This window comes from Microtus pennsylvanicus, chromosome 15, assembly GCF_037038515.1.
Source record: "Microtus pennsylvanicus isolate mMicPen1 chromosome 15, mMicPen1.hap1, whole genome shotgun sequence".
Lineage (NCBI taxonomy): Eukaryota > Metazoa > Chordata > Mammalia > Rodentia > Cricetidae > Microtus > Microtus pennsylvanicus.
This window is the reverse complement of record NC_134593.1, coordinates 30,635,921-30,659,107: the sequence shown is the minus strand read 5'-3', so window position 1 is coordinate 30,659,107 and position 23,187 is coordinate 30,635,921. Positions and strand designations below refer to the sequence as shown.

Below are 23,187 nucleotides of genomic sequence, written 5' to 3'. Positions count from 1 at the left end.
ACAGAAAATATACTCAACAAAATCATAGAAGAAAACTTTCCCAACCTAAAAAGAGTATATCCCCATGAAGGTACAAGAAACTTACAGAACACTAAACAGACTGGACCAAAAAAAAAAAAAAAAAAAAAAGAAGAGAAAAAAAGGTCCCCCACCATATAATAATCAAAATGCAAAATACAAACTAAAGAATATTAAGAGCTGCAAAAGAAAAAAATCAAGTAACATATACATATAAAGGCAGACCTATCAGAATTACACCCAACTTCTCAATGGAAACCATGAAAGCCAGAAAATCCTGGACAGATGTGCTACAGACACCAAAAGACCATGGATGCAAGCCCAGACTACTATACTCAAAGCCTTCAGTCACCATAGATGGAGAAAACAAGATATTCCATGGAAAAAAAACATATTTAAACAATACCTAAACACAATTCCAACCCTACAGAAAGTATTAGAAGGAAAAATACAACCCAAGGAAGCTAACTACACTCACAAAAACAAGGCAACAGATAACCTCACACCAGCAAATCCCCAAAAGGGAAGCACACAAACACTACCACCAGAAAACCCCAGTAATTAACAATCACCAGTCATTAATATTTCTTAATATCAATGAACTCAATTCACCTATAAAAAGTCACAGGCTGCCGGGCAGTGGTGGTGCACGCCTTTAATCCCAGTACTTGGGAGGCAGAGGCAGGCGGATCTCATTGTAGAAGGCCTACAAACTCATTGAAATTGAACAGTGCTCAATTGAAACACCCCTGGGTCAAGGAAGAAATAAAGAAAGAAATTAAAGACTTCCTAGAACTCAATGAAAATGAAGACAACAACATACCTAAACCTATGGGACACTATGAAAGCAGTGCTAAGAGGAAAGTTTATAGCACTAAGTCCCTACATAAAGAAAGTAGAGAAATCTCACACTAGCAATTTAGCAACACACCTGAAAGCTCTAGAACAAAAAGAAGCAAACTCAACCAGGAAGCATAGACAATAAGAAATCATCAAATTGAGGGCTGAAATCAATAAAATAAAAGCAAAAAAAAAAACAATACAGAGAATCAATGAAACAAAGAGCAGGTTCTTTGAGAAAAATCAACAAGATAGACAAACCCTTATCCCACCTATCAAAAGGCAGAATGAAAACATCAAAATTAACAAAATTAGAAATGAAAAGGAGGACATAACAACAAACACCGATAAAATCCCGAGAATCATTAGGTCATACTCCACAAAATTTGAAAATGTAAAAGAAATGGACAATTTTCTGGATAGGTACCACATTCCAAAATTAAATCAATACAGGGTGAACAATTTAAATAAACCTAAAACCTGCAAGGAAATAGAAACAGTCATCAAAAGCCTCCAAACCAAAAAATAAAAACTCAGGGCCAGATGGTTTTCATGGAAAATTCTACCAGAACTTAAAGGAATAGCTAACAACTATACTCCTCATATGGAAAAACAAAAAACCTAGGATAGCCAAAATAATCCTGAACAATAAAAGAACTTCCAGGGGCATCACCATCCCTGATATCAAGCTCTATTATAAAACTATAGTAATGAAAACACCGTGATATTGGCATAAAAACAAACATGTTGACAAATGGAATAAAATAAAAGACACAGATATTAATCTATATACCTATGAACACCTGATTTTTGAAAAAGAATCTAAAATTATACAATGGAAAAAAGAAAGCATCTCTAAAAATTGATACTGGCATAACTGAATACCAACATGTAGAAGAATTCAAATAGATTCATATCTATCCCCATGAACAGAGCTCAGGTCCAAATGGATTTAAGATCTCTATATAAATCTGATATACTGAACCTGAAAGAAGAGAAAGTGGGAAGTAGCCTTTAATGCATTGGGCACAGGAGTCCACTTCCTAAACATAACACCAGTAGAACATACACTGAGAGCAACAATGAATAAATGGGACCTCCTGAAACTGAGCAACTTCTGTAAAGCAAATGAGTCAATCAACAAGACTAAAGAATGGGAAAAAAATCACATCAGACAGAGGACTGATCTCCAAAATATATAAAGAACTCCAGAAACTAGATATCAAAATCCAAATAATCCAATTTAAAAATGGGGTACAGAACTAAACCGAGAATTATCAACAGAAGATCTCAAATGGCCAAAAGACACTTAAGGAAATGTTCAACATCCTTAGCCATCAGGGAAATGCAAATCAAAATGACTCTGAGATACCATCTTACACTGGTCAGAATGGTTAAAATCAAAAGCATTAATGATAGCTTATGCTGGAGAGGATGTGGAAGATAGGACAATACTCCCCCATTTCTGGTGGGAATGCAAACTTGTACAGTCACTCTGGAAATCACTATGGTGCTTTCTCAGAAAACAGGAAATCAACCTACCTCAAGACCCAGCAATATCACTTTTGGGCATATACCCAAAAGATGCTCAATCATACTACAAGGACATTTGTTCAGCTATGTTCATAGCAACATTATTTGTAATAGCAAGAATCTGGAAACAACCTAGATGCCCCTCAACCGAAGAATGTATAAAGAAAATGTGGTACATTTACTCACTGAAGTACTACTCAGCAGTAAAATCAATGACATCTTAAAATTCGCATGCAAATGGATGGAACTAAAAAAATCCTATTCTGAGTGAGATAACCCAGATGCAGAATGATGAAGATGGTATATACTCACTCATAGGTGGATAATAGTTGTAAAGCAAAGGATAATGAGCCCACAGTCCTTAACTCTAGAGAAGCTATATAACAAGGTGAATCATAAAAGAATCATATATAGATCCCCCTAGGAAGCAGAAATAGACAAAATCTCCTGACATAATTGGGAGAATGGGGGTAGGGGGAAGGAATGTCACATTGAAAGGAAGAGGGATGAAGTGAAGAGGGGAGAAAAACTTGAGGGAATGGGATAGTCAAGAGTCAAGATGGTGAAGGACAGAGATGGAGAGCAAGGAAATAGATATTTTGATTGATGGAGCCATTATGGGACTAACAAGAAACCTAGCACTAGAAAAATTGCCAGGAATCTACAAGGATGGCTCTAGCTAAGACCCTAAGCAATAGCGGAGAGGGTGCCCAAACTGGCCTTACCCTGTAGTCAGACTGATGACTATCTTAAATGTCACCATAGAACCTTCATCCTGAGACTGAGGGAGAAAGGGGCAGAGCACTGGGCTGAGCTCCCAAAGTCCATTTAAGAAGTGGGAGGAATGGAATATGAGCAGAGGTCAAGACCATGATAGGAGCAGGGCGGTGGTGGCACAAGCCTTTAATCCCAGCACTCGGGAGGCAGAGGCAGGCAGATCTCTGTGAGTTCGAGACCAGCCTGCTCTACAAGAGCTAGTTCCAGGACAGGCTCTAAAACCACAGAGAAACCCTGTCTCGAAACCCCCCCCAAAAAAAGAAAAAAAAGACCATGATAGGGACACCCACTGAAACAGATTACCTGGGGATAGGGCCAGACAGGGAAGGAACCAGCATAGGACCAAACTAGACTCTCTGAATGTGGGTGACAGTTGTATGGCTGGAGCAGAGTGCCGGGCCACCGGCAGTGGCACCAGGACTTATCCCTATTGCTTGTACTGGCTTTTAATGAATGTATTCTCCCTTTCTCAGCCTAGATATAATAGGGATCACCTTGGACCTTTCTCAAAGCAATGTGCCTTACCCTCTCTGAGGAATGGATGGGGGTTGGTGAGATAGGTAGAGGGAAGAGGAGGAAGGGAGGAAGAGGAGGAAGGGAGGAAGAGGGAACTGTAATTGGTATGTAAAATGAAAAAAAATAGTTTGTTTCCTTTTTTAAAAAAATAAATTTAAATAAAAAAGAAAGAAATTTAAAGCACCACACCATATAGAAAAGGCAGTTCAGAGGTAGAATCACGGCAGAGGTTGTGTGTTAACTTGTTTCTTTGGCACATGCTGTTTTTAAAAGTTTGAACAGCAAGTTTAAAATAAACATCCTATAACTGACAAACAAAAAAAATCTATACATTTGCTGAACTTCAGGATCTTCTAAGACAGTGTGTGAAAGGCGTGGGGAGGGTGGGGCATATGGGAGGATAAGACAAGAGCATTATACGAAGATGACAGAGTGGTTTATATCTGTCGCTCTTAGCCATGGTTTGCCTTCCGTGGCATCTGTTACTTTAGTCAAATAAATCTCAAAATATTCCGTGGAAAATCCCATAAATGAGCAATTTATAAATTTCAAATTGCATGCTTTTCTGAATAGTATGCTAAAAATATTGCAATTTTGATGTCTTTTTAAATGTCCTCTTTTTTAATGTCTATAACATTGATCCTCAGCCTATGGGTCATGACCATTTTGGGGGTTGAATGATTTTTTTTTCACAGGGGTCACATATCAGATATCCTGCATAGCAGGTATTTACATTATGAATCATAACAGTAGCAAAATTACAGTAATGAAGTAGCGAACAAATAACTTTATAGCTGGGGTCACCACAACATGAGGAACTGTATTAATGGGTTGCAGCATTGGGAAGGGTGAAAGCCACTGCTCTCAATGATCTCTGTTTTACTTTTAAGTTGTTTATTTATGATAATTCTCACCATTAGCAAGTGGCTGGAAGTACAGTACAATGGCCACTATTCCAAACAAATAAAGAAGATGTGCCTACATCCCATATACATTCCTGGCCATATACATAGTAATGAAACTAGGGCTGTGTCAACCCATGAGTACTTGTCAAGGCTCTCCATTCTTTTTCATATCCAATTGGGAGGGGTTTCACATGAGGAATGGAGAACAGGCATTGGTCCTCATTTTGTTAAGAAAATGGCTTAAACTTCATCTAGAGATAAGGTTAATGATAAACTCTAGTCCCTTAAGTGTGATTTCAGTCCGACACAAGGACACAGAAGAGTGGGACAAAGGACTCTCAGCAGACTGAACACTCCTCAGCACTCCTTATACTCTGCCCCAACTGTTGGGAGGAAAGACCTAGTCCCTAAAACCCCTGTGAGCAGTCACTGCTTTTATCTTTAACTTTTAAAGACTATGTTTCATAAGCTGAGGTTTTATTATATAATCCAACCTAGCCTTGAAGGGGTAATTCTCTTGTCTCATCCCTCCTGAAAATGTTTTAAGGAACTTACAGTTTAGGTACCTGATAGAAATGGAGTCAAGATTTTACAAAGAAAATATCGTTTGGGGAGAATCTTATAAGAGCTTCTAGATGCCAATGGGTAGAGGTAAAAAGTACATTGCAGAAGGAGAAAGCAGACTGAGGCAGAATTTCCCACACATCAGTATTTGACCGTTGGTTTTATTCAGTTTTCTGACAGCATGCATCTTCTGCCTAATCCAGCAGAAGTTTCCCCTGATTAAGGAGACAGACTTGATGGCCCTCATTGTCCTGCGTTCTTCAGTCCCCATCCCCCTCCATTACTTGGCCCTGCTTAATTTCTCCCTCCTCTTCGGCTCCCTCTCTAATTCCTGACTCCATCCATCTCACGGTCTATCTCCCCTTTTTTCTCTCTTTGAGCCTTCTCCCTCTCTCTTCTCACACAATGTAGATGATATTTCATAACTGATATTTTTAATAAAAGAAGGAAATGAACAAGAGAGGAAAGTGGTTCTCTCTCTGAGTAGATCTATCATTATTTGAAATGCACATAAACTGAAAATCTCTCTCAGCAGAAAAATTTACCCCAGCAACCAGTACCTTGCCTCAACCCGCAAAATGATGAGGAGATAGACAGAGGAATATATATATATATATATATATATATATTTTATAGCATGAAAACTTTATGAATTTTCTTATTTGCTATAAAAGAGCACTGTACACGGTGAAAGAAACATTAGAAGTCATATAAGAATGGATAAAAATCTCACTCATAATCTCCCTTGTGACCTGTGCATGCTCTCATCAGTCCATGAAAACCATTAGTAATGCTTGGATCCCCTCCCATTCTTTACCGGTATTCCCTGACTATGAATAATTATAATCACTAGCAAATTTTATTTCATGAGCAGTATCTATCCCTCCTAGCAACAGAAGATTGGGATATTTCCTTGGTAATACCAATTCCAGGGTTATTCTCTGAAACCATAAAGTAGAAAAAGCGGCACCGTGTACTTGGACCCATCCCAACCATACACAGTCTTTAGCGGCCGGTGTGGGTTACTGTTTAGAATAGAAAAACACAGACTTTGGGACATGTGGCTGAATTATCCCATTTTCTGTTGCTATGATAAAAATAACCAAAAGTGAACAACTTATGAAAGAGAATTTTGTTTCCCCCCACCTCAAATCTTTGTAGACCAAGTCGCTAAGACTAAGCGTCTACATGGTTTGACCTCTGGCCATGTGAAACCCTGGCAGAAAACGTCATGGCGAGAGCCTGTGTGAGAGATCACACACAGGAAGCTAGAAAACTTAAAGAGGCCAGCCCTTCCCCTTTAGTCAGAGTGCACTTAAAGAGCTAAATATTCCTTGTCGGGGGATGGGGACCCCAAGGATCTAACTCCATTAGGCTCAACTTTTTAATAGTTCTACCACCCCAACACCATCACACTGGGGAATAAGCCCCCAGCTCAAAACTCTCAAAGTGCATATTCAAGCCACAATCAAACCTGTGGCCCCACAAGCTGCATCACTTGATGACTGATGGGCCTGGAGGGAGTGCAGAGCCTGCGGGTGGAAGCGGGCTGCTCGGGCTACTCATGGAAACAGAAAAAAAGCCAGTCCTGAGGATGGTAAGGATTAAAGAATCAGACACCTACAGCTGTGGAGAGAAATATTCCCTCTCCTCTGCCCGCTGCTGGGGAAATCGGGCCAGTCTCCACACTGTGAAGACTTCAAAACGCTGCTCCTGGTCACAGAGTGTAGAGAGAGCCCCTGGTGAGGAGCCATCTGGAGATGTCCCCAGATACCCTGGATCTGATGCCCCAGACCTGTGCTGTAGTTATAAATTATTCTTCTTGCTGTTTTTCCTTCCTATCAACCACGATCTGAACTTGCCTATATGAATTGATTTCTTCTGGCTTCTGGACGAAATGACTGCAAACTTGGCTCAGAACAATATGAACTCATTCTGTTAAGGTGCCGGAGGCCAAAAGTCCATTCTTAAAGATGAGAGAACTATGCTTCCATGAAACACTCGGGAAGAATACTTCTTTCTCTTCACACATTCCAGCTTCCAGTTTCTGGATGGTTCTGGGCATTTCTTGGAGTGCAGTGATGTAGTCATTCAGGAGCTTTTTCTCTGATCCTGTGACTTTTCTCTTCAGCCCTTTGTAAGAATACTTTTCGCTGTCCTTTAAGTTGATTCCATACCAAAATCCTTAACCAAACTATTCTGCAAAGATTTGTTCACATTAAAATCATGAGATTTTTTTCTGAAGGGGACCATATGATCTGCTACCTATGATGGGTGTAATTAAAGAAAAAAATTGGCTTTTCCGATTCACCGTCAAGATGGCCAAAGTAGAGCAGAAGAAGAGGACCTTGTGCAAGTTCACCTACCGCAGCGTGGACCTGGACCAGCTGCTGGACATGTGCTATGAGCAGCTGATGCAGCTCTATAGCGCCAGGCAGAGGCGATGCCTCAACTGCGGCCTGCGGCGAAAGCAGCACTTGCTGCTCAATCGCCTGAGAAAGGCCAAGAAGCAGGCACTGCCCATGGAGAAGCCCGAGGTGGTGAAGACCCTCCTACGGGACAGGACAGGACATGATCATCCTGCCCGAGATGGTCGGGAGCATGGTGGGCGTGTACAACTGCAAGCCTTTCAACCAGGTGGAGATCAAGCCAGAGATGATTGGCCACTACCTGGGCGAGTTCTCCATTACCTACAAGCCTGTGAAGCAAGGCCGGCCTGGCATCGGTGCCACCCACTCCTCCCGCTTCATCCCCCTCAAGTAGCTGTGGCCAATAAAGACTCATGTTCAAAAAGAAAAGAAAAGAAAGATTGTACTGCCGTTGAGACTGAGTAAGTAAACGGAGGGCAGTGTTTCCACTCTGGCAGCCAGAGTCACGAGGGAGCAGTAACCCCAGAAGGAGGCATCTCGCTACCGGGGTGGGGGAGGACCACCAGGAATAACAGGAAAATCAGCTAAGACTTGAAGCAAAGACAGAAATGGTTTTAGCCCATGCTTTTTCAGTCATAGTCCAGCTGGCCTTGGTGAGCTCCCAATAGATCAGCCTCACTGTCTCAGTGGGTGGGTGCACCCCTCGTGGTCCTGACTTCCTTGCTCATGTTCTCCCTCTTTCTGCTCCTCATTGGGACCTTGGGAGCGCAGTCCAGTGCTCCAGTGTGGGTCTCTTTCTCTATCTCCATCCATCACCAGATGAAGGTTCTATGGTGCTATGCAAGATATTCGTCAGTATTGCTATAGGATAGGGTCATTTCAGGTTCCCTATCCTCAGCTGCCCAAGACTGGTTGGGTCATCACCAATTTAAATAAAATTGGTCAAGAAGGACTTCATTAAATCTTGTTGTTCATAAATCAAAAATCTCCCTTTCTTTCTTTAAATTATTTGTGGAGTAATACAGATACAATACAATGCATGTCTTTTGCAACAATAAAACAATAAAACAAAACTGAAGCTATAAAAAAAAGACAGAAACGGAATCCCAGTGTCTGAGAATGACTATAAATCAGCAGGGCAACCATTAAGCACGCCAAGACTCTTGCCGACTCTGGTCTCTTCTGAGCTGCTAAACCTGTGAGATGGCTGTCCCTGCCCTAGGACAAAGCCTACAGCAACTCGGAGAAAAAGAGAGCAGATAGTTAGACCTGGATAGGGGGTAAATAGAAAAGGAACACTGCTGTCCTGTCCCTCCTTTTCTCTGGTTCTTTGGGACAAACTGTGCTGGCTGCGCTTTCACACTCAACCTTAGGAATGAGGTCGGGATAGCGTAGAGAGGCCTTGCGCTGTGAGAACTTGAGGAAACAGGCGGCACTAAGAGAAATCAGAACAAGCCTTCTCCCTACTCCCCTTCTCTGCCTGCATCCCCAGTGCAGTAACTAATAGTATGTATCTGACTAAAAGGGAAAAAGTCAAATACATACTATTAGTACAAACTTCTTTAAAAGTAAGTTCAAAGAATAATCTCATCTAAAAATTGGTTCATGCAAACCAGAGTGAGCACATGTTTTATTTCAAATCTATAGGCACAGTCAATCCAGCATGATGACAAAGTTAGCTCAGGTGAAAATTTGAGAAGTGGGATATGTACATACAATGGAAGAAAGGCAGTTGGAATATGGTGGACAGACACAAAACTGGCTCATACAATTAAATCTAAACAAAAGTAAAGTGAATCTGTTCAAAGATCACTTTCCAGTAGGCAGAAATTACATGTATCAACTGTGTGGGAGTTAAACCATAACCTATAACATAAACAGTATGAGTCCCAATCAAATAGAAGGAGTGCATTATCTCAGGGTGTTGGGTCATCTTTGACTGGATTAGACAGTGTCCCGTTAGGACATGGAAAGGACTTGTATCTCTCCTCTCTCATAACTTCCGATTTTGTATACATTTCCTTAAGAGAGAAGGGGATGGTTTTAGCAATTTGAAATAGGAATACAAAAAGTGCAAAAGTAAAAATATCAATTATTTCCTATGAAATGGATTAAAGATGCTAAATTAAAGAACCAAGTAAGAGCTAAGAAAAAAACATATGATTTCAAAGACCATGTTAAAAAAAATCTCTGGAAATAAAGAGTAAAAATAAGACTTAATAGTACAAGTTTTTATAAATTAAGACCGGTGGATAATAGAAGTTCAAGTGCTGGAAAACAGTTCAAGAGAAGTTGCCTTCAGGTGGAGGAAAATGTGTATAGAACAGAATCTTTGACCCTATTTAAAAGTTTCTATACAATCTGAGCTTTGGAACACTTCCTGATGGCCTTAGAACATAAACCGTGGATGGGGCGGGGGGTCTTCTGCATACAGACACACAGAAAGCACAAACACTCCCAGAAGGAAAAGAGTGCCTCATTTAAATAGCAAGAATTTGTTTAACATAAATTTTACAAAAAGAAAAAACACCGAACCCTGGGAGACGATTAAGTATTTTTTAAATATTCAAAAAAAAGAAGATAAAATGTTGAGAGTTATGTGCATTCCATAATTTTTCAAGTATGAGAGCAGAACAATATCATAGGTACACAAAGACCTAACATGCCATAGGAAGTCTCATAGCAAAATTCATGTAAAATAAAGTACTCACATAAAAAAAAGCTATGTCAAGGACAAGATACAAAAGATGTTTGTAATAAAGCAATCCAAGTTTTCATAAACAGAAAAATGCTGGACAAATGAAATGTTATAGGTAGGCACAATCATGAAAATTCTTAAGCTAGCTTTAGGATTGTTCTTATACAATCACTAGTAGATTGGATATTTAAGAGTCTATCAGAATTCTAAATAAAATAATACTGACAATGAGGGACATGAAGAAAACGCATTGGATGATGCTTAGCTAAAGTAGGTGATAGACGTATCTTAATGTGATTTAAATTAGAATAACAGAAAATGTGATCATGGATGAAAAATGCATCTTTACATTGATAAAAGTTTCAAGTCACCAAAACTTTTCCGTAGTTTCTAAAACTACCAATCTAATAAAATAGCCTCAATATATTCGAAGGAAAATTTATAGACTTTTCCAAGATTTTTCATAGGTTACCATTGCAGTAGGACAGTGGTTCTCAATCTGGGTTGCAACCCTTTGAGTAAATATCCTTTATATCAGATACTTACATTGCAATTCATAACAGTGGCAAAATTACAGTTATGAAGTAGCAACAGAATCATTTTATGGTTGGGGTCCCCACAACATGAGAAACCGTATTACAGGGTTTCGGCATTAGGAAGGTTGAGAACCACTGCAGTAGGAGATCCCATACACTTCTCTTGTCAATCCATATTGACAAAACCAGCAGAGAAGACTCGACAAGGATGGGGTAATGTGAACAGCACAGTCAATAGCTATTGAGAGAAGGCCAGCAGCTGTGTGGCGTGGATGTCCAATGATGTGTGAAGTTATCTGCGAAGTTTCAACATGCGCTAGAACCACTAGGCTTCAATTATAATTCTGAAAAAAGACATTAAGTTGAATATTAACAATACAGTAGCATAATTTCAAAACTTGAAAGTATACCATGCTTAGTTTACAAATTCCTCACAACACTTTTTTTCTAGTTATAAGATTCGAATTCTCTATTTCGAATCATAAATTGGCAATTTTTTAGGGTGTAAATTGTTTTGATTTATGCATAGCATATGAAACACTTAAACCAACTAATTAATATACCCATAACTCCATATGTCTACCATAGCTCGAAATTTCCTCTTAGTAATTTGGAAATGTTCAACACAGGGCAACTGTGTTTAATAAGATCTCAAAATATCACAAAGAAGAAGGAAGCAATAAATAATGTTGACTCCCTCGTTCTCACCCAGCCTCTGGTAATCAATGTTCTCTTCTTCTCTGTTCCTTAAAGTCAGATGGATTTATATTCCACTTATAGATAAGAATATGCAGTAGCTAATACTTTGTGCAGATTTATATCACTTACTGCATTGCTTCCAAAATTTCAACTGTGTTGCTGCATATGTCACAGTCTTCCCTTTTCAGGAATAAATACTATTTCCCATGTACATAGAGGATTCTTCCTTTTTCATTGTCTACTGACAAACATTTGGTTTATTACATTATCTTGGTTATTAAGGATAGAACAGTAAATGTTCAGGTGTCTCCTTGAGGTGCTGATTTCAAATCTTCTGGGCACCTCTGAGCTCCACACGTCTATGAGTGCACACACACAAACACAAATTAATTAATGTAATAAGAAACTTCTAAAAATTAGGTGTCCATAATGATGAAATTAGATCTTAACTCATACCATAAGCTTGTATGAAAACACAAACTAGGAATGTTAGGAAATACAATTCCATTTTTTGTTCTCTGAGGAGCTACCATGTAATTTCCTAAGTGACTGCAATACTAATTTATACCAGTGACACTGTATATAGTTCCCCTTACCACACCCTCACTAACACCTGCGTTTTGACTTCTTAGCAACAGCCACTGGCAGGTAGGAGGTTTTTTTTGTCATATATTTGTTGGTCATTTGCTTATTCTCTTTTTTTTTTTTACATCCTGGCTGAAGCTTCTCCTCCTTCTTCTCTTCCCAATATCCTCATCTCCCTTCTGTCCCCACCCCATCCACTTCTCTTCCCTCCCATGATTCTCAACAAAACATGGCATATCCAGTTACAGTAAGACTAAAGACGTCCCCCTGTATTAAGGCTGGGCAAGGTGAACCAGTGTGAGGAACAGGGTTTCAAAAGCTGACAAAAACCGACATGTCTGTTCAAGGCCCTTACTTAAACAGGTTGCTTTCTTTTTGTAAAATTGGACTCCTTTCATATCTTAGATTTTAAAGTCTTGTGATGTGTGTATGTATAAGCATGGTTTGTGAACACAGATTCCAATTCACTGTCTCTGCACTTTATAATTTCCTGTGTTACTGTATAGATGCACTTTATTTTAATATAATCCCATTTGTCTATTTTGGTCTCTGTTACTTGTGGAGCCCTAGAAGCTAAATTTAAAAATTCATTTTTCTCTGTGCTTTCTTCTAGTAGTTTTTAGAGTGTTAGATCACATGTTTAAGTCTTTAGTCTACTTTGAGTTGAGGTTTGCATGGGACAGGAGTTGAGTTCTAATCTCATTGTTCTACCTATGGATAAACAGTTTTTAAATTTTTCTTATTACATTGATGTGTGTGTGTATGTGTCTGTGTATTTGGGTTGTGGTGTCTGTGCATGTTGTAGGGTATGTGTGCGTATATTTGAGTTTTGGTGTATGTGTGTGCATGATATAGGGTGTGTATATGTGTGTGTGTGTGTGTGTGCACATGCATGTGCATATATATCTGGAAGTCAGAGTGGGCACCTAGTGAGAGTTGGTTCTCTGTTCCCACCACATGGGTCCTGGGGATAGAACTCAAGTTGTCCGTCTTAGTTCAAGTCATATTTACCCGAAAAGCCATCTCAACAGTCCCTGGACATACAAGACAACAGTAGGTTTTGTTCTTTTCCCATTGTGTTTGCTTGACCAGTTTCTCACAGTTTAACTCACCACATATGCATGAGCTCTTCTCTGGACCTGTATTCCACTGACCACCACGTCTATTTTTATAGTTGTGCTCTGCCTGTTTCAATCTCTAGGATAGTTTGCAATCAGAGAGTAGAAGGTCTGCATCACTGCTCTTATTGCTCATAACTGCCTTAGCTAGGCATGGTTATCTTGTGGCTCCATGCAAATTTCAGGATTGTTGAAAAATTGTGAAAAATTGCATTGAAATTTTAATAGCAATTTCACTGAATCTGTAAATCGCCTTTGAGTAGTATGAATATTCTAATAAGATTCTTCTAGATTTCGAGCATGGGTATTTTCCATTTATATGCCTTCTTTGTCTTTTTCATTAACATTTTATAGTTTTCAGCATATGAGTGTCTAATACTTTTTGTTACATTTATTTCGAAGCATTTTGCATGGGTTTCCATGCCCACTGTAAATAGTACTTTCAATTTCATTTCTGGAATATTCATTGTTAGTATAGAGTTGTGCTACCAAGCTTTATGTGCTCATTTTTATTCTGCTGTTTCGCTGTATTTGTTTATTAGTTTGAACATAATGCAAGCTATGGGCTTTCTCATCTTAATGGACAAAAAGTAATATAAAATTACCAGATGAAAAGAAATGGATGATGAAAACAAATAGCAAACAAAGATACAATCAGTGCTGTAAGTGGTCAGAAGTTGACTTGTTCAATTTTTTTCCTTTTATTGAAAATAGATCTTTATCTTACACAATACATTTTTATTATCATTTCCACTCCTTCTGCTCCTCCTGGTGCCTCCCCACCCCCTTTCTGTCTCTCATTAGAAAACAAACAGGCCTCTAATGAAAACTAATTTAATATAATTAACATATTATAGTAATACAAACACACTAGCACATCAGAATTTTACAAAACAAACAGCTTGGAGGAAAAGAGCCCAAGAGAAGTCACAAGAAACAAATACCCACTTGTTTACACGTTCATGAATCCCATAATAACACTAAATGGGAAACCATAACACATACACAGAAGATTTGTAGGGTTAAAGAGACAGAGGAAAATAAAAGTAAAGTAAAAATAAAAGTCATATAATAAAATAAAAAATTAAAAACAAAACAAAAACTGGAAAGCCTTGACATGACCTTGTAAGAGAAAGAACCTCCAAAGATGCCATTGAGTCTGTTTTCTATTGACTGTCTACTTCTGGGTACACAACCTACCCTTAAGAATAGCTTATTTTCCCAGTTAGACTCCCCTGAAGGAAACTAAATTCTATCTACCTATCTATTTCTCTATCTATCTATCTATCTATCTATCTATCTATCTATCTATCTATCTATCTATCTTGTTTTTTATTTTATTCATTTATTTATTCATTTTACATCCCAACCACAACCTCCCCACTTCTCCTACTCCTTCCCCCGACTCCCCTCTTCCATTATTGCTTGCTCATGCCTGCCCTCCTCTCCCATAATCACTCAGAAAAAGCCTCCCATGTGCTTCAGCAAAACATGACATATCAAGCTGCCATAAAACCAAACATCTCCCCCTGTATTCAGGCTGTATTACTTTTCCTGTCTAAAATGCCCAATGGTCTACTAAAGAGCTGAATGGCCAGTAACAAGGCAGGAGAAAGGATACGTGGGAGTGACATGCAGAGAGAATAAATAGAAGGAGAAATCTGGGAGAAGGAGAAAATGGAACAAGATAGAATAAGAAGAGGAGGACATCAGGGACCAGCCACCCAACTACACAGCAAGTTATGGAAAAAAGAAGTGAAGAAAGATATATAGAAATAGAGAAAGATAAAAGCCCAGAGGCAAAAGATAGATGAGATCATTTAAGATAAGAAAAGTTGGCTAGAAATAAGCCAAACTAAAGGTGGGCATTAATAAGTAAGCAAAAATCTCTGTGTATCTTTAATTGGGAATTGGGTGGCAGCCACCCTCAAACAGCAAAGAGCCCAAAAGAATAAAAAGAGTAAACAACCAACTACTTTTGGCATTCTAACATGGGACTAGAGTAAACATTTGTCATACCAACATGGGTCCATAGCTTCATGCAGGGCCTGAGAAAGCAAGAAAAAAAAAAACGAATATGGCGATATGGTTCCTTTAAGAGTTTCTGTCTCCTGGTGAGTCCTTGAGCAGGCAGTACCTTAGGTAGGAACAAAAACTAACACTAAGTAGCAATGCCTGCCACAGCAAAAGCCTCAGTATTCTAGAAAGTTTAGTGCAGTTCCTGGTCACACACTTCCCACCAGGCCTCTGCAAGCTTTAGGCTTGGCTCTCAGAAACCTAGAAGCAGGGGGAGGCAGCCAAGATCCATGCTGAAGATCCAGGTGTAGCATAGCAGTTAAAAGTTTGCTCATGCAGTCGAAAAGGACTAGAGAGGAGCAGTAAAAGAGGTCCAGATGGAAAAAAAAAAACTCTAAACAGACTCCAATATGTTTTACAATGTGCATAGGCTTAAGAAAGAAAGAATATAGGTATAGGTAGTTGTAGAGAGAAATAGTTTTAAAAATAAAATAAAGTATTTAAAGAGATGATAAAAGTAATTTAAAAGAAAAAAAGCTGTGTAAACATGGGGAGTACGCAGGGAGTCTGTATCCTGTATGCTAGTGTGTTGATTTTAAAGCTTCTGAATGCTGATGAGCAAAAGACATGGGACTGTGAACAGGACTGAGAAATCGAACCAACCTAGGACCAACCTAGATACTTTAGGGCTATATTAAATTTTAAAAAGTCAAAAATGTATTTCCAAGTGGAAATCAAAAATGCTTTGGAGTTTTGTTTCAAAGGAGACTAGTAGCATGGATTCCTTTAGGAGTAATATTGATCAGGTTTGATCAGGGGAGACCTCCTGAATCTTGACAAGTGAAATTTATCAAGAAGGTTACCGCTAGTCTTTCCAGCACTTAGCCATTGTCTCGAATTTTCTCGGGGACCTTAAAGATGCCTTTACCCACACTCAGCAGTATTTTGGAGAACACGACACCCACATTCCCTAGAGGGGTATGGAAAGCATTTGGTTATTTGGTGGGTTATGGATGTTTATAATCATTTAGAGGAATATAGTATATTACACTAATTTAAAAGTTTTTTGTAATACTGTATATACATATGAAATATATATTCTACTCTTAGAATATATATATATATTATGTGTTTGGGGTATTGGGCTTATGTGGTTCATTTAAAAAATGCAATGTATAAATAAAAACTGAGGTTACTAATTAATGTCTAAAGGGAACCTGAAATGACCCTATCCTAGAGCAATACTGACGAATACCATGCATATCATCCTAGAACTTTCATCTGGCGATGGATGGAGATAGAGACAGAGACCCACACTGGAACACTGGATAGAGCTCCCAAGGTCCCAAGGAGGAGCAGAAGGAGGGAGAACATGAGCAAAGAAGTCGGGACCACGAGGGGTGCACCCACCCACTGAGACAGTGGAGCTGATCTACTGGGAGCTCACCAAGGCCAGCTGGACTGTTACCAAAAAAAAGCATGGGATAAAACTGGACTCTCTGAACATGACGAACAATGAGGGCTGATGAGACGCTAAGGACAATGGCACGCGGTTTTGATCCAACGCAATGTACTGGCTTGGTGGGAGCCTAGCCAGTTTGGATGTTCACCTTCCTAGATATGGACGGAGGGGAGAGGACCTAGGACTTACCACAGGGCAGGGAACCCTGACTGCTCTTTGGACTGGAGAGGGAGGGGGAGAAAAGTGGGGGGAAAGGGAGAGGGGTGGGAGGAGGGGGAAAAGAATGGGAGGAGGGGGAGGGAAATGGGAGGCTGGGAGGAGGTGGAAATTTGTTTTTTTTCTTTCTTTTCTTTATTCTCCTTTTATCAACAAAAAAAATTAAAGTTATAGTCACATTAGGTATGTTTTCTAGATTAAATAGCTATATCCTAGATATATAAGAGATACTCAAATACTTCAAAGACCTATATAATATGGATTTAAAATGGTTTTGTTAACTTAGAGCTTTTCATGATAATGAGACACATCTGTTCCTGGCAGCACCAATTTACTTGATAAAAGGACAATGGGCATTAAAGAAACTCCATAGGAGTTTGCTTTCATTGTGGCAAGGTTAGCCATTTGGGTAAGAAACTGCTTTTTCCTTGACTGCTTGACAGCATGGTGTATAAACTGGACATGCAGGATCCACAAAGGAGTGACTACTGATCTTTGCCAAAAAAAGGTAGGATGGTTCTTCAGGGTTCCTGCTTCACTTAAGAGTCTAACAGACATTCTGTAGGACATAGAGAAAAGTGATAGATGAACTTTGCCAATACAAGGTAGAACAATCCTTAAAATTTCCTACTCCAGTGAAAATTCTGTCCAATACTCTATACCTATAGGCTGAAGATGGATGCCCAAACATTGCAAAGAAACTTTGGATAACTGTCCAGGCAGCCAGATGTCTCTGTCATTTCTAGAGTCTTGGAAGTTGCTTGCAATGCACTTCCTGTTTACTTAGGTAATATTAATTCCTTCTGCGTCTTGGATGGAGTTAAGGCTAAATATTTTTTTTTTTTTTTTTTTTTTTAATTTTTTTATTGATAAAAGGAGGATAAAGAAAAGAAAAAAAAAAAACAAATTTCCACCTCCTCCCACCAGCCTCCCATTTCCCTCCCCCTCCTCCCACTCTTCTCCCCCTCCTCTCACTCTTCTCCCCCTCCTCCCACCCCTCTCCCCTTCCCCCCACTCCTCTCCCCCTCCCTTTTCAGTCCAAAGAGCTGTCAGGGTTCCCTGCCCTGTGGTACGTCCTAGGTCCTCCCCCCTCCATCCATATCTAGGAAGGTGAACATCCAGACTGGCTAGGCTCCCACCAAGCCAGCACATTGCATAGGATCAAAACCGCGTGCCATTGTCCTTGGCGTCTCATCAGCCCTCATTGTTCGCCATGTTCCGAGAGTCCAGTTTTATCCCATGCTTTTTCTGGTAACAGTCCAGCTGGCCTTGGTGAGCTCCCAGTAGATCATCTCCACTGTCTCAGTGGGTGGGTGCACTCCTCGTGGTCCCGACATCTTTGCTCATGTTCTCACTCCTTCTGCTCCTCATTGGGACCTTGGGAGCTCAGTCCAGTGCTCCAGTGTGGGTCTCTGTCTCTATCTCCATCCATCGCCAGATGCAAGTTCTAGGATGATATGCCATATATTCGTCAGTATTGCTCTAGGGTAGGGTCATTTCAGGTTCCCTATCCTCAGCTGCCCAGGGAACTAACTGGGGACCTCAGCTTGGGCACCTGGGAGCCCCTCTAGGGTCAAGTCTCCTGCCCACCCTAAAGTGGGTCCCTTAACTAAGAATTGTGGTTCCGTGCTCCCCTATCCAACCTTCCTTTATCCCGATCCTCCTGTTTCCCCAAGTCCACCCTCCTTCCCTTCTACCTTTTCTCTCCCCATCTCCCCTAACCCCCATCCCACCCCACCCCCAAGATCCCACTTTTCCCCCCGGCAATTTTGTCTACTTCCCTTATCCAAGAGGATAACTATATGTTTTTCCTTGGGTTCACCTTCTTACTTAGCTTCTTTAGATTCGCCTATTGTAGACTCCGTGGACCCTATTTATGGCTAGAAACCAATTATGAGTGAGTACATCCCATGTTCGTCTTTTTGGGCCTGGGATACCTCACTCAGGATAGTGTTTTCTATTTCCATCCATTTGCATGCAAAATTCGAGAAGTCATTGTTTTTTACCGCAGCGTAGTACTCTAGTGTGTATATATTCCATACTTTCTTCATCCATTCTTCCATTGAAGGGCATCTAGGTTGTTTCCAGGTTCTGGCTATTACAAATAATACTGCTATGAACATAGTTGAACAAATGCTTTTGACATGTGATAGAGCATCTCTTGGGTAAATTCCCAAGAGTGGTATTGCTGGGTCCAGGGGTAGGTTGATCCCGAATTTCCGGAGAAACCGAAACACTGACTTCCACAGTGGTTGCACAAGATTGCATTCCCACCAGCAATGGATGAGGGTACCCCTTCCTCCACAGCCTCTCCAGCAAAGGCTATCCTTGGTGTTTTTGACTTTAGCCAATCTTACAGGTGTAAGATGAGTTAAGGCTAAATATTTATAGTTTTCCTTAGTTACAATGATAGTAAGTTAGGTATAAAACTTTGCACTCACTAAAATAAGACAGATAATATAGTGTTTTCTCTTAATTTGCTAAATACAAATGGACTGAGTGTTCTAATTCTTACTTGATAACTGTTTTTATTGTATATAGTGTGTTAAAGTTAAAAATCTTTTTATCTAGGCAAAAGGGGGGAAATGTTGTATAATATTATTTTAAGATGTGTTTCACTTGTTTACAATGTGGAACATTTATTTTAATGATGCAAAAATGCGTCATATTCTTTTATGTTGCATTTGTTTAATTCTTTGAAGCTGTGTTACTTTGCCTGCCTAAAACACTTGATTTTTCTAATAAAGAGGTGAACAGCCAATTACAAGACAGGAAAAAGGATATGTGGGGCTGGCAGCAGAGAGAATAAATGGGAGGAATCTGGGAGCAAAAGGAGATCAAGGAACAGGATAAAGAGGAGGACTTTAGGGGTCAGCCATGCAGCTACACATCAAGTCATGACGAAAGAAGTACAAAAAATTACAGAAATTGAAAAAGATAAAACCCAGAGGCAAAAGGTAAATGGGATAATTTAAGAAAAGCTGGCTAGAAATAAGCCAAGATAAGGTAGGCATTTCTAAGAAAGAATGAGATTCCATGTGTGATTTATTTGGGAGCTGGGTGGCAGGCCACCCAGAAGAACTGAAAGAATAAAGAATAAAAAACCAACAAAAGCACTTCTCCATGTTCAATGAATTATGTAGGTGCTGTCTTCAGCAATGGGTCCTTGCTATCAGTTTGTGAAGAGCAGGCTGTCTTTGCAATAGCCTGGGTTATTTAGGGATTCCCATGGCACCTCTTTGGCTAACAATTCAATTGATATAACCCAATTCTAGTACTTGCTGGTATTGGAGAAAATTCTGAACATTTAAAAAGAAAGAAGAAAGACACATGAAAATATTTTTTAGTAAAAAGAGGGAAATCTACAGAAAGACTTCAGAAACAAATACCAATGGATACACTCATTTTCATAGCTATGTTACTAATAGAAGATAACCAAACAATATACTGTGGAAGGCCAGATAACTGTGTATGGAAGTGTGATTGGCACATCCAGGAGAATACTGTTCATTCTAAAGAAAAAGAAAGTAATTCTGACATACATTTTAGCATGGATTTTCTCTAGCAAGGTTATAAAAAGTGAAATAAACTAATCACAAAAGTAAATACTTTACAATTCCACTTATGTATTTAGAAGATTCCAAGTCACAGAAACAGTACAGTGATGGATGCTGATGGCCTGGAGAGGAGAGGATGGGAAATTACTATCTAATAAATATCGCTCTTCAGTTTTACAGAAGTGTAAGGAGTGGAAGGGGGATACAAGAGAGTAGTGTGGGAATGGGTGTAAGTGCAATACATTGTATGCATGCATCAAATCCTCAGAAATAAAATACATCTAATTTCAAAATCTTGATTGGTTTTTAAATTTCCCCAGCTTTTACATAATAGATTTTGTCATTGTCATGCAAACACTTCTGGAAAATAAAAAAGAAAACATATGCCTCTGTTTTTCTATGAGGCCAGAAAAATTCCAACATTTAAACCGCACAAAGATGTTCCAAGAGAAGAAACAGTCAAGCCATTGCATTTTAAGTACAGCTATAAATATGTAAATGTTCTTTTAAATATTAACAAACACAGCTACTGAAATACATATTGATAACATAACACACCTGAAAAAATTGGCTTCATCCCTGGTTTGCAAAGATGAGTTAATATGTTTAAAAATCAAGACACATAAGTCTCCAAATTAAGAAGCTAATAGGAGAAATCATTTTCAGCAAATATAAGAAAAAATTTGATTAAAGTCCACACTCTATATTAATTAAGATCCTCATTAAGTTAATAATAAACAGTAGATTCTTAATTTCATGAAGGTTATCAATATATTTTTAAATCTTGGGAACTATATCCCTCCATAATGTTTATAATCATGGAAAATTACAATAAGCACTTATATTCCAGATCATACAAGTCCTCACTAGTAAATTAAGAAGCATGACTCATAAGGATTTGTAAATGACAAATCTATACATAGACAACCTCAGAGAGCTGACAACCACTCAGGGAAGGAGATTCAGCAAAGTCTCAAGCTGTAAGACCAACCTACAATGTGCCTGGGGACAATAAGATCTGTGGTCCTTTCAGAGAAATAGCTACAACACTATCAGAGAATGTCTGAGAATTAATTTTATGAAATGCTTGTGGAACCACAATGACAGATTTAATACTTTAACATTTCTAAATAATTAAATAAATGGAGAGTGACAGACTATCATACAAAGTAAAATATTCTGACAAAATGTACTTCAACGCGTTCTCAAAGGAAACTAAATATCAGCAGATAAATATTGAGAGACAATATCTGTAATGCTCAGAGATGAGTGATAATTATGTATAGAAAATAAAGAGACTTCTAAATCAATAGGAAAAGCACAAACAACACAATAGAAAAATGGAAAATGTACATACAGATATTTTACTGAATAATTGCATAGATAAAATCACAAGAAGATGTGTTTAATTATAGGAATAAAGATGAAAGCAGAAACATGATACCAATTCCTTTAAAATTTTTACAAACTTGTATATTGGAAATGATATATATCTACAAGATCGTATTACTGCTGGGACTGAAGCAATAAATTAGTACCAACTGCTTCAGAAAATGTTTTAGTGTATATTTCCTAAATGTATCTATTTGTATATCCTGCAACACAGAAGTTCTACTCCTAATTATATACACAAAAGAAAAATTGAGCCTTTACAACATGAAATGCATATGAGGATATTTATTTTACAGGATCACTGTTTATCATGGCAAATTAAAAGTCAAGATGACCCATTGTTAATGGGTGGGAGAATGTATGAACTAAATTTAGATCAGTCATGTGACAGGATATCATAAATAGATCAAGTAAACAAACTACTAACTTGTAGCATTATGGACAGATTTTAGCTACTAAGAGTTAAATAAGAAACTGTGTTAATCAGCTTTCTATCACTATGATAAATTAACTTAGATAATTAGAAGTAGGAAGGTTTATTTTGGCTCAACTTTACGGATGACAATGGTTGGGAAAGCTGCTTCCCTCCTGGTAAAGCTGCTTCTTTCATGCAAAGAGAAAATACCTAACTGCCTTGTTCAGTCACCATCAGAGAAGCTTCCTTGGACAGCAGATGGGAACAGATGCTAAGATCTAAGCCAGGTACTACATGGAGAGAGTCTAAATGTAATGTCTCCATCAAATCCCTCTCCTCAGACTTCAGCAAATTCCACAGAAGAGGAGCTGGAAAGAGTGTAAGCACCAGAGGGAATGGACGACCCCAGGAGTGTTCTCCTTTGTTCCTCTTTCTTAAGCTCACTGAATAAACTAAGCAGGGTGCACATGAACTCAAAGAGACTGAAACTGAGAGCACAGGGCCTACATGGGTCTACGCCAAGTTGTCTGTGTATATATTATAACTTTTAGCTTAGTATTTTTGTGAGACTCCTGAGTGTGATAATGAGTGGGTCTCTGATTCTTGTGCAGGTTCTTGGGACTCTTTTCCTTCTGTTGGGTTGCCATTCTGAACGTTGATGTAATAGTTTTGCTTTAATACACACACACACACACAATGTGTGTGTGTGTGTGTGTGTGTGTGTGTGTGTGTGTGTGTGTGTGTATTCTGTAATGTTTGGTTGTTATCTCTTAGGAGTCTGTTCTTTTTAAATGAGAGACATAAAGGGAGTGGATCCAGAAGAGAGGGGAAGTGAGAAGGGACTGGGAAGAGTAGAATGAAGGAAAACTATAAACAGGGTATATTGTATGAGAAAAGAATCTATTTTCAATAAAAGGGGAAAACGAAAAAAAATTAAAAGGAAGAAAGAAAAGGACATGCCCTTCATGTGT

At 38.9% G+C, this 23,187-nt stretch overlaps 1 pseudogene; it reads left to right on the top strand.

Annotated features, from left to right (window-relative positions):
• The first annotated feature begins 7,471 nt into the window (after positions 1 to 7,471).
• Positions 7,472 to 23,187, top strand: part of LOC142836055 (small ribosomal subunit protein uS19 pseudogene) — a 221,351-nt pseudogene continuing 205,635 nt past the window's right edge.